Source organism: Octopus sinensis, linkage group LG11 (assembly GCF_006345805.1).
Source record: "Octopus sinensis linkage group LG11, ASM634580v1, whole genome shotgun sequence".
In the NCBI taxonomy this organism is placed as follows: domain Eukaryota; kingdom Metazoa; phylum Mollusca; class Cephalopoda; order Octopoda; family Octopodidae; genus Octopus; species Octopus sinensis.
In genome coordinates, this window is record NC_043007.1 from 38,543,980 (window position 1) to 38,556,844 (window position 12,865).

The window sequence follows — 12,865 nt, forward strand, 5'->3', positions numbered from 1 at the left end:
GTCGATTTGCTCGACTAAAGGCGGTGCTCCAGCATGGTGGCAGTCAAATGACTGAAACAAGTAAAAAAAAAAAGACACATGGGCAAAGAGTAAAGAAGTTCATTTCATAACCACAAGGTCCTGTGTTCACTCCCACTGCATGTCATCTGTATACACGCCTGTCAGACTGATTCACCTGTAATGTCACAGGTTATAAGCTTTGAAGTGTGTTAAGGGTACACATGGCCGTGGAATGCGCAACCATTAATTAGACATCAATTGTGGAACATGGAATTCATCTGACCGATGAAATGTATCTTCATCATCGAACAATGGAGAACTACCATCATACATGTGTGTGTGTGTGTGTGTGTGTGTAATTATACAGTATACATGTTTAATATATACTTATATAATTTGTTTGTATTTTACATACACATGCAGATTGCTTGATGGATGGATGGATAGCTACATAGACAAGTAGTTAGACAGAGAGACAGACATGTAGTTAGATAGACAGATAGATACATAGACAGAGAGACAGACACAGATACCATATGTCTGAATATATGAGTATGTCCACGAGAAAAATTATGCATGTATGTGAAAAAATATATTATATATATATATATATAATCTATATTTTTGTTATTTTTCATTTGTCCTGCTCGCTTACGTTCATAGTGTGCTAAATTTTTCTCGAGAACAATTCTTAGTGGTTGAGACCCTTGCGGTCTATCTTTAGCGTAAGAGCGTCCACATAGTGGATTCTCTCTCATATTTGTGTGTGTGTGTATATATATATATATATTTGCATACACATGCACGATGAAAATTGTATATGCGTGTGTGTGTGTGTACATCAGAGAAAGAGAGTTAAGGTATTGAAACACTGTGGATGTTGCACGGCGAGAAATTAACACTTGATGAAAGCTGGAAAGATTATGAAGACAACGACTGCTGCATGTGTGTGTGTGTGTGTACACACACACATGAATGTGAGTGGGAGAGATAGAGAGGCGAAGATCGAGTGAGTGACTCACTGACATTTATATATTTATTTATATAAATGGTTAACAGCGGAGGAATAGACGGAACCGGCTTACCGAAACCCACACTAAGAAATATGAAACTACAATGCTGGTTATTATTATTTTAATATTATTATTAAATTCTTATTTAATTAAAGGAAGTGTTATTCTTATTCTTCTTCTTATTATTATGACACTTTCATACATTCTTATATTCCGTTTTGTTTTCCAAGCAGTAGGAGTGTCTTGAAACGGAGACGTCGCTTAGTTTCTACATATATATACACACATATAAACTGAGTGTAAACTGATTATTAAAAAAAAAAGAAAGAAATTGTATGCCTGAACATGTCCTCAAATACATCCTTATTCCCTTATTTTGTCTGTGTGCGCGCGCACACGCACACATAATGTATGCATCATTTTATATACGTATATATTACTATATAACATACATGTGTGTGTGTGTGTGTGTATATATATATATATATATATATATATATATATATATATATATATATTAGTCAAAACACTTCATTAGTACCTTCTTAGAGAATACCTAATTTAGACGAATTATGCAGTGTGTGCAGTCCATGTGTATCTATTTACTACATATACATATGCACGCATACATACATGGGTGTGTATATATATATATATAATATATATATATATATTATATATATATATATATATATATATATGTATAAGTGTGTGTATGGCCGTATATATGCACCGCGTTTAAGTGTGTGAATAAAATGATAAGGAGCGGTATGAAGAGAAGGGAAAATAATGAAAACTAAGAGAACCAGAGATGACGATGATATTTGGTCGACAAGAACTGCTGTAGCGAATAACAATGGTATTTATGCTGTTGAGCAGTTAGTAATTCCCAAGGACCAAGGCATTAGTTGTACAGCAATGAAGCTACTAAACGACGAAGAGTGAGAGTCTCGCCTCTACAGAGCACCCACCACTAACTTTTTTTAATTTTATTCTAATGGTTTAGTCACACAAGGAAGGACAGCGCCCATCAACCTTTGTAGAGTCTCGAAGAAAAACGGGAACAAAGTTATCGTCAGATCTTGTCCAGAAGCTTGTTTCAAGCCCCCCAGGTTGTGGTGTTAGACCGGGCGATCAATTACATATACTGCATAAGAAACAGGAACGGTCCCGTTGATGGGCTTCCATAGTTTCCGTTTACGAAATTTCGCTCAAAAGGTTAGGTTAAACTGAAGACTTTGGGTAAAAGATGCTTGCCCATGGTCGCAACGAGCCTGAAGCCACGTATCTGTGATGCAAATTTCTTAAAATGCACAACCACGCAAGTCGTCCATGCAGAATTCTTAACCACACACACACACACACACACACAAACACAGGCACATTTTATTCAGACGTAAGTGTGCGTGTAAAAACTAGCGCTTTATAACCTGAAGGCGTTACTCCTGCATGGCCGCAGTCCTAAGACTAAAAGAAGCGTGCGTGTGTGCAGATATAAAAATCATCATTCTGTGTCGCACATGCATGGATGCATGTGCGTGTTTCTCACTCAACATGTATCTCTCTCTCTCTTCCTCCTCTCCATTTTTTTTTTACTGTCTAGCTCATCATTCTTTATATAACGCCCTACCTAACACTAACAACCATCTCTAATGAAAACCATTTCTCTGTGTCTTTGTAACCCCCACCTCTCTTTACTGCCTCCTTGCATCAGCCTCTCTCATATTAGTTCTTGCTTTACACACACACACACACACAGATATTGAGTAGCCCTAGGTCAGCATTGTCTGAGCAGACCTTGAATCAAAGCCTTTCCAATCGCGACCAAGTCATCGTTTTCTCCCGAGCACAGTACACTGAGAATCATACCATTCAATAAATAGTTTTCTAAAATGGAAGAGTAATGAGTTGGAGATTTGGTTGCTATTTGCAACGACCACGTAGAGGTTTCTTCCCTAGATTATGCATTATGCGCGCGCGTGTGTATATATATATATATATATATTTGTGTGTGTGTGTATAAACACGCACACAAACTCGCTAGATAACACATTTTACGTGACCCTCCCCTCTAATGTTTTCTCTCTGTAATATTTCTTCTCTTATTGAATATATGTGAACCCCCTCCCACTGTAAAACTACTACAACTCTCCTTATTCTCTCTCTCTCTCCCTCACTGTTCCCCCACTTGCAACTATAGAGAGCAATGCAACACGCTTTATTGTCGACAGACCGCCCCTCCTACATCATCTTAAATACGAACTGTGGTGTTGACAATGATGATAGTGATGGAAATTCGAAACACACACTACATACATATATTAGATAGATAGATAGATAGATGAGAAAGCAGCAGAGTTTCGCAGTTGTATATGTACGCACAATGTGTGAACATAATATATAGCTTATATATGGATATTACATACATAATACACACACACACGTTTCAATTTGGTGAGGTGGGGTTCTCAGTACACATACATAATAAAGTATATTCATTTAATAAATTTTCACCCAGATCGACTATACATTTCATTCTTCCGGGATCGATAAAATAAGTACCATTAGTAAAATATATATAATCTCCAGATAGATAGAAAACATGTGGAATATATATATATTCATGAGTGTGGAGTGTTTAATGATTCTACGAGGCGTAGTATAGCCTCAATCCCTGGTCGAGGAGACCCGATGGATGAAATTCGTTCCCCCACTCACGATCATCCCGTCTATCTAAGAATACACTGTCTAATGTGTCTTTTATTAAAAGACTGTAAGATGTAATTTGAAAGAGACGTGAGAGCTATTTCTAGCATAGAGATTCCCTCGTTCACTATTATAAAGAGATGTAATAAATATATTTGTATGTGGGAATAATAATTACACGTTTTATGAATCAAAGTATGAAGGGGAGGGATGGAGTAAAAAAGAAAAAAACCAGATACATCACCATTCACATTTGATTTATAGTGTGGCGGTGGTGAAGTCGGGCATTCGATTTTTAAATGGATATCCCCCCCTCTCCTTTCCATTCTATACTTCAAATAATAAATAAATGAATAGATAGATGCATATCAAAGAAAATAATGAACTGTAAACACTGTATGCCTATCCGTGTGTTTTATAGCTAACACAAATAGTATGAGAGAGGAGTGTTTAAGAGGAAACAAACTTCAATTTCATGTAAACATTTTGTTAGATGCATATAGAAGAAAAATTTTTTAAATGCAAGAACGAAGCAATTTATACATTCAGACACATGTGTGCAGGTACACACACACACACACACACACATATATATATATATATTAAGATATACGTGTGTGCGTGTGTATGTTTCATATATGAACAATATATAAAGTAGTTGCGTCTGTGGAAAAATTACGGGAGTATCTGTAAAAAAGAAAAAGTGTCCGTGAATGTGTGTGTGTATGTCTGTGAAAATAAATAGGCACATTTGAATGTGTGACGGTGCCGTGCAGTGCCCTGTAATAAGTCTACAGAATTAAAAATAGATTTTTTTTTTCCTCAGCACAACCAACACACAAGAGACTACGACAAAAAGAAAGCTTAAAAAGGCAAATATACATATTATATATATATATATATATATATATATATATATATATGCACACAAACACATATACACACACAAACAAAAATTGGTTCTTAACGAATACATTACCTGCTCTAAAATAAATCCAATTTTGTATGAAGCTATAATCACTATTAATACTGTTACAGTTATTAGTAGTATATTATAATAAATGTTATTAGTATTATAACAATACTAATAACAACATATTATTACTATTGTTATGGTTGTGTCAATGTGTGTGCAGATATATTAATGTGTGTGTGTGTGTATACACATATATGTATGTGTGTTTGTTTGTTTTGCTTGATGTTTAACGTCTCTTTTCCTTATATATCCTTGAGTTGTTGATTTTTGGGCCTTTTTTCCCCTTCTTAAAAAATATGTATATATATGTATATATAAATATATAACAAATTTAAAAGGTCTAAAATGATGTATTATAAAAAAAGGAGGGGGTGTTTTTTTTGTTGTTGTTGTTGTTTCCTGTCTTTTACTTTTTTTTTGTTTTTGTTCGTTTCGTTTTTTTTTTTCGCTTTGCTTGTTTTTTTGTTCGTTTTTAGCTTTTCCCCCAAGTTGTTGTTGTTATCAAAGCTAAAAGATAAGCCAACTTTGACTGACGTCAGCTGTCTTTACATCTCGTTCTAATCTCGTCATCTCTCGCCATTTCAGGGTTAGCCTGCACGCTCCTCGCTTACTTCTAGTAGAAGTGAGGGAGAAAAGGAAAGAGAGAGAGTGAAATAGAGGGGAGTGAAAGAGAGAGAGAGAGAGAGAGAATATGGGGGGAAGGACAAGGGATAGTGTTAATAGAGAAAGAGAATGTAAGGATTAGGGAAGAAATAGAAGGGGAGGAGAGTAAGAGAAAGGGAAAATAAATATTAGAGAAGGTAAGTAGAGTAACTGGAAACGGGTATAAATATATGAGAGGGGTGTAATAGAAAGGGGTATAAATGCTAGAGGGGGAAAGTAGAGTGAAAGGAAAAGGAATAAATGCTAGAGATGGAACGTAGGGATATAAAAGGGTAAGAGCAAAGGGAAATGTTAGTGAGAGAGAGGGAATAAATAAAAATGGTGAGTAATAGAGCGAAAGAAATATCAGAGCAGAGAATAGGAGTGATAAATAAAGATAGTAGTGAGTGAGAGAGAAAGAGAAGAATATGAGTGGAGAGAAAGAAGATTAAGAGAGTGTGTATGTAAGGGTGGGGAGACGTGTTTTAGTATTTAAAAGACCTTGATAGCACGGCAACCAAAATACTACCAAGGCCAGCGACTGCTAAACTCTTAGCTGTCGTAAAAGCAATTTTAAAGATTCGACTGCACTCGTTATGAAACCAATGGTGAAAAGAAAAAAATTTAATAAATGAAACGAGGAAGCCTCTATTTTGTGAATCGCTATTAGAAACAGCAGCCAGATATCCCTTAAATCAAACACTTACTACTTTAAAAAAAAAAAAAAATCGAAGAATATATTGGATGTTGGAGTTCCTAACACGATATAGTATTTTATGTATGCTCAAAGATGAGCTGGCCATGGCTGGAACGTCTTTGATAAAAGTTCTGGTAGATTAGTGCTAATTATGATCGCTAGGCAGACGACTACTAAACTACAAACTGTCATAAAAACATGCGATTCGATGACGTTCGTTAAGAAGCAGATCGAAACGAAATAAGTGATACAGTAAGAGGGTGTTAACTATTGGGAAAGGGGAAAAGGACGACTGTGTGATAGAGAGAGAGAAAGGAGAGGAGGGAGGGAGAGATCATTTAGTTTAATTGACGAGAATAAAAGAAAGCAAAGCAGGCTGCTGTGCAGAGGGGAGTCACATTTTAAAGTCCTTGATACCACAGCAACTGAAATCTAAGCAGTCGACAAATAAACTAAAAACTAGCGTAAAACTGCACTTGACATTCGATCCAATATTCAGAGCGATAGATGAAACGAAGTGAGCAGACAGAGCGAGTAGAAAAGTAGGGGGTTGCATCAAAGACCGTTGAAATGAAACGGTGTGTAGGTGAGCAGGTAATTGGTAAATTCTTGGGAATAAGCGATGGGGAGGAACGAATTTCCTCTACGGCAGTCGTGGGCAGCTTGCGGTCCGTGGGACTTTCTCAATGGCACCTCTAACAAAAAGATTTTCTTTAATTCCTTCTTGGCACCTAATTCTTTTAGTATTGCGACTGGTGAGGAACTGTCTCACGCGACCCGCTTCCTGGAAAAGGTTGCCCGTACATGCTCTTACATGATCGCTCGACCTACTAGAAACAACAGCATACTATTCGTTAAATAATGCCTAACTGATCTATGAAATGGATAAGGATTTTCAGATACACTGTCTGAAAAAAATATGGGATAGTCAAAGGAAAGATGAGTCAATTAAGGGAGTTAACTATCGAGTGAGTGACTTCATAGATGAGCAATGCAGCAAAAGAGACGAATGATGAAGGATCAAAAAAAAAAAAAAACTAAAGGGGAGTTAACTATGAAACATAAACCGGACAAGAAGATGAGCTGTGCATAGCAAACAAGGGAGTTAACTGGTTAACAACAAAAAAAAAACAGAAAGAAAGAAGCCAAAAGGAATACTTTGTATCATTTGAGAGATACAAAGGTGTCTTCTTTTTTAATGGCACGGAGGAGGAAAGAATTGTGTCTATACTTTTACAATTTCTATCAGACCAGTGACATCGATGCTGCTAGTGTTAGTCTTGAACATTTACAAGCTGATGACAACAGGGGAACACATAGTACATAGTACAGTGAAGAATTCCGGGTAGAGGAAGGGGTCCACCAAGGTTCAATCCTCAGCCCCCTCCTAGTTATCATAGTCCTCCAGGCAATAACAGAGCAATTCAAGACAGGATGCCTCTGGGAGCTCCTCTATGCTGATGACCTTGCTCTAATTGCTGAGTCACTATCAGAACTAGAGGAGAAGTTTCGGGTGTGGAAGTAAGGATTAGAATCGAAGGGCCTTAGAGTCGACCTGGCTAAAATCAATGTCCTAATAAGTAGAAAAGCAGCCAAACCACAAATCCCTTCAGGTAGATGGCCCTGCTAGCCAGTGTAAGCTTTGGACACATAGGAGGTGCAGCAATATCAAAGAAAGGTTAACTGGGAAGATAGTTTTTGTATGTGGCAGATGCTCAGGAGCAATAAACACTGAAAATGTGCAGAGAACAACTAACCCTAACTTCTGCTACATTCCAGAAAGAAAAACTACAAGTAGTTGATAGCTTCTGTTACCTAGGTGACTAAGTCAGTTGTGGGAGTGGGTGCTCTGAAAGTGTAGCTGCTAGAATAAGAATAGCTTGGGCAAAGTTCAGAGAGCTTCTACCTCTGCTGGTGACAAAGAGCCTCTTGCTCAGAGTAAAAGGTAGACTGTATGATGCATGTGTACAAACAGTCATGCTACATGGCAGTGAAACATGGGCAGTGAATGCTGAGGACATGCATAAGCTCGCAAGGAATGAAGCCAGTATGCTCCGCTGGATGTGTAATGTCAGTGTGCATACTCAACAGAGTGCAAGTGCCTTGCGAGAAAAGTTGGACCTAAGAAGCATCAGATGTGGTGTGCAAGAGAGACGACTGCACTGGTATGGTCATGTGGTGAGAATGAATGAGGATAGCTCTGTGAAAAAGTGTCATATCCTAGCAGTTGAGGGAACCTGTAGAAGAGGTAGACCCAGGATGAGGTGGTGAAGCACGACCTTCGAACATTAGGCCTCACCGAGGCAATGACCAGTGACCGAAAACATGCCAGTGGCATGTGGAAAACAACATTTGAGCGAGGTCGTTGCCAATGCCGCTGGACTGGCTCCTGTGCAGGTGGCACATAAAAAACACCATTTGTGCATGGCCGTTGCCAGTACCACCTGACTGGCCCTCGTGCCCATGACATGTAAAAGCACCCACTACACTCTCGGAGTGGTTGGCATTAGGAAGGGCAACCAGCTGTAGAAACTCTGTCAGATCAGATTGGAGCCCGGTGCAGCCATCTGGCTCACCGGTCCTCAGTCAAACCGTCCAACCCATGCCAGCATGGAAAGCGGACGTTAAACGATGATGATATATATATATATATATATATACATTGTTTGTTTTCTTGATTTCAGCCACAATAAAATATTTATCACTATTGAGCCTACTGAACAAATGACAGCCTGAAATTGTTTGAAACAGATGCAGTGGAATTGAGTCAGCGACCAGATTGTAGATGTGCTACTCAACAATACACAAGTGAATATAAATGGCATCTGTGTGTTTTAAATCACTATCCCGACTCTTTCATGCTAATTTATGCAAAATTTGCATTGCGTTTCCTTCAGTCATAGCACAGGTTACATTCACATCAAATTTATTTTTTGCTACCTTTCAGGTAAGTATATTTAATCCATTCATCATTGTTTAAGAACTTTAAAGTGTGGGTTAAGTTTTAATTCAGCAGTAAGGGTTAATGAAATAAAATAAACTAAGAGAATTTATTGCAGATATACAGAAAGAACTTGGACATAAAAGAAACACATAAAATGACTTGGATGTACAAGAAACATACCCAATAAGATATGTACTAATAGGTAGATGGATTCAGTCATTGAGAATTGAACATCAGCACAATAGAATGCTTGGCTGGAACATACTTCAATTTGTAAGCATATATTATTTAATATCTTATCCATTTCAATTCCTCGGAGAGCTGGCTAATGATGACAATAAAAAGTAGAAAAGAGAAAGAGATATGGAATAAGAAGTTTGAAGCCATACCTGGCAATTATTGTTATATGTTCTACAGTCCTGACCATAGCATCAATAAAAATTATCATTAGAGCATTAACTACAGTAATGGTTGAGAGGGTAAAGGTATTTGACATGCACACACATACACATATAATATTACATTTGTGTGTGTGTGTACACATACACATCTACATATACACCCACTCATTTATATATATATATATATATATATATATATATATATATATATATATATATATATATATGTATATAAATACAAAATGGGACAAGAACGCAAAACATCCAGACAGCTAGGTGATACAAAAAGAGACAACAAAACATCCAAATAGACGATACAAAAAAACAAGGACGGGTCATTCGAAGCCCTTTATCTTCAGTCAAGCACCAGATTAACGTCGCAATTTCGGCTGATTATTCTTGAGATTGCTCCAATCTGGCCAACCCCAAGGAAAAACTAAGTTAAGAGCATTAGATTCCTTGGAAGAAAGCAGCGAATGTATACAAAAACAATTACAGAAAAAACGGACAAAGTTACACAAATAAATACAATAAAAATAATAACAAGACATAACAACAGGTGTCTTTCGACTAAGGACAAATTGAATCATTCATATATATATATATATATATATATATATATATATATATATGTATATATATACACACACACACAGATGCAAATGCATGCACAGATAAGGATACACATCACAGGACTAGGTGGAACAGGATACACATGAATGGAAAGTGTCACTAAAGAGGTCACAGATGTGTGACGAAAGACTTCCAGACAATGGACATAAAATAAAATAAGAACAATAATAAACAAGTGGAGAACAAATATTTAATGCATGTGTTTATTTGGTAACAGAAAAAAATGATCATCCCGAAATATAACAATATTTGTTTCAACACACGATTTCACATCAGGAATCTTGCAAAATAAAAATTCATAAAATACACACACACACACATACAGTGTGATCATTAGCATTCTCATTCATCATTTTATGTCCACCTTCCTTATGCTAGCATGAGTTGAACAGTTCAACAGGATCCACTATCTTAGTTTTGCCTTAGTTTCTATGGCTGAGTACCCTTATTAGCACCAACCAGTTTACAAAGTATAGTGGGTGCACCTTTTTCTGGTACCTGCACTACAGAGGTTATCTTACTCTCAGCAAAACAAACAAAAAAAAGTCCTTTCAAACCCAACATCTTTTTTTCTCTGTAGTTCATTAACTTCTTTACACAGAGTGTGCCAGGAGCTTTTTTCATGCTACCAGCAATAGTGAGATAGCCTTGTAAAGACTCAAACACTGAAAGCGCATAAGAGATAGGAGAAAGATGGCTTTAGTGATGACTTTCAGTGAGGTGCTGGAAGAAGTTACAGTATTATACAGGAAGAGTGATGACTTTAGGTAAGTTGATTAGAGAAATTACACATGCAGAATAGAACAGATTTATCGTTGAGAGGGATTAGTAGTGGAGAGATTAACAGCAGATGAGACAAGGAGGAACCAGAGCACACTCTCAAAGTAACATGCCTAGGAAGGTGATAGAAGGCAGCTTAGTAACAGAAGACTCAGGGAGTGTGTGTAGAGGTTGCAAGAGTACAATCCTTCTTTTCCCCACTCAAGCATCATGATTCAGGTCAGAGGATGTAGCAGGATATGAGTAGTAGAGGTAGGGAGATTCAGCATGCATAGGTCAGGTAACATCATACAGTGTATAGGGAAAAAAATGGCAGTGAGATGCAGAAAATGTATGATATATATAGAGAGAGTGGGGGATTTAGTATGCACAGGTCAAATGCTTTTGTCTCAATATAGGCCTACAGCTTATTCTATACCCTCAAATTATAGCAGGCTGCTGCAGGAGGTCAGGTCTTTAGCTGCACCATGTATTATCAATCAACATCTGATCCTGGATCTCACACTTTTGGAACACCCCAATCCCACTGCTAATTAGATCACTGCAATAACAAAAGCTATCAACTCCTACAATTACTACTAGGCAGCCACCTGGACATTTGAGAGAATCTAGTTTCCAAATGTCCCAAGTGCAGCAGATGCATTAAGGTTCAAATACATACACACATGCGTGTGTGTGTTCTAGCAGGAAAAATGTAAAGATATGGGTGCACAAGGGACAATATTATCAATTAACTGAACTTGAAAAAGTACAGGACAGGAAGTGGAAGCTTAAAAATATTGCAGCTGAAGTTAAAATTAGGCATTTAAAAAGCATGCCCTTTTTGATGGAGAAAGTAGGGCAAAGATTTAAAGTTAAACAAAATTATGTATACTTGGGCAGCATATTGGCAATTTGGTAGATTTGAAGGACCAGTTTCTTTTCCCTATTGCACCCTCTCATGTACATGTCTAACTGAGATCATACCCAAAGGTTTAATGCTGAATGTGTGGAAAATAAAGGTTTTGCATTTGTGGGAAAGGAAGTTTGTTGGTCAATCTTTATATAAAATATGTGTTTTGGAATGGTAAGAGTTTCTGGATATCAAGAACTAAGAGCTTTGAATTTCTAGAGGGCTTCATATGCATGGCTTTCCAATCTTTTGTTTATAGTGCAGATAAATTTTCATTTCTTAGTAGAGGAAGGTAGACACCAACAAACAGTCTACCACACCATTTATCTCTCATTATTTCGAAGTTGACAAGATACTACTGCCTATTTCTCTGTTACTAGGCAAGTTAAAGTGCATCCTTGTTACTTTTTCCTTTAAGATGAACTCATATTTCTGAATGTCTAAATGCCAGCTCAACTATATTTGGAAGGTAACTTAGCATGTTTAAAGTGAAAGACAAGAGCTACATCTCCATCATAAACAAGTGCTTCAACCTGCTGCTATCATCCACCATATTTAATAGGGTATTAAAACAGGAAGTTTCAAATAGAATTTTCTTCAAGGAAGGTGTGTTTAGAATTTAAAAAGGTGTATACTTTTACATTTGAATGAAACTAAAAACAACATACTTTTAAAATTTCAATTCTAACTTCAGGTGCAATTTTTTAAGCTTCCATTTCTTGTTCTGTATTTGTCCAGGTTCAAATAAATAAGAATAATATCACTTCTGCACCTGCATTTTTCTTGCTAGTCCACTCTTTTTATAGGCAATGCTTTTTACAGCAAAAATATACTATAATTTTATTGAGATATAACCAAAAAAGTATAATATGTACAAAAAATTCAATTTTTTCAAAGATTAAATTATTCTCAAAAAGTAATTTATGCCGAAGACCCTGAAATGAAGAAGAAAAATGCCAACAAAGCAACAGTAGATTAATTAAATGATGCCAGCTAGAAAGCAGTACAGCAAATATGGAGTTAACAAGTTTGAGGCAAAAAGCAAAAAGGGTTTGATCACATTCGCATTCCTGAGAAACACTGTAAACACACTACAAGTTTCTTTGTTGCTATGGTACTGGATAAGTATATTATGAATGTTACAAATTTCTTTTTTTTACATGATGATTTGTCCACACCCT

The 12,865-nt window shown here is 36.7% G+C and overlaps 1 protein-coding gene across 7 annotated transcripts in view; it reads right to left on the bottom strand.

The window, feature by feature from the left end:
• Window positions 1-12,865, bottom strand: part of LOC115217581 (RAC-gamma serine/threonine-protein kinase) — a 142,205-nt gene that overhangs the window by 110,179 nt on the left and 19,161 nt on the right. The window contains exon 1 of one of the 7 annotated variants that reach the window (XM_036507365.1): window positions 4,699-5,306. The exons of the other annotated variants lie outside the window; for them this stretch is intronic. The gene's annotated coding sequence lies outside the window, so the exon portion shown is untranslated. Of the gene's footprint in view, window positions 1-4,698; window positions 5,307-12,865 lie in introns of those variants that run through there. 7 annotated transcript variants of the gene reach the window in all.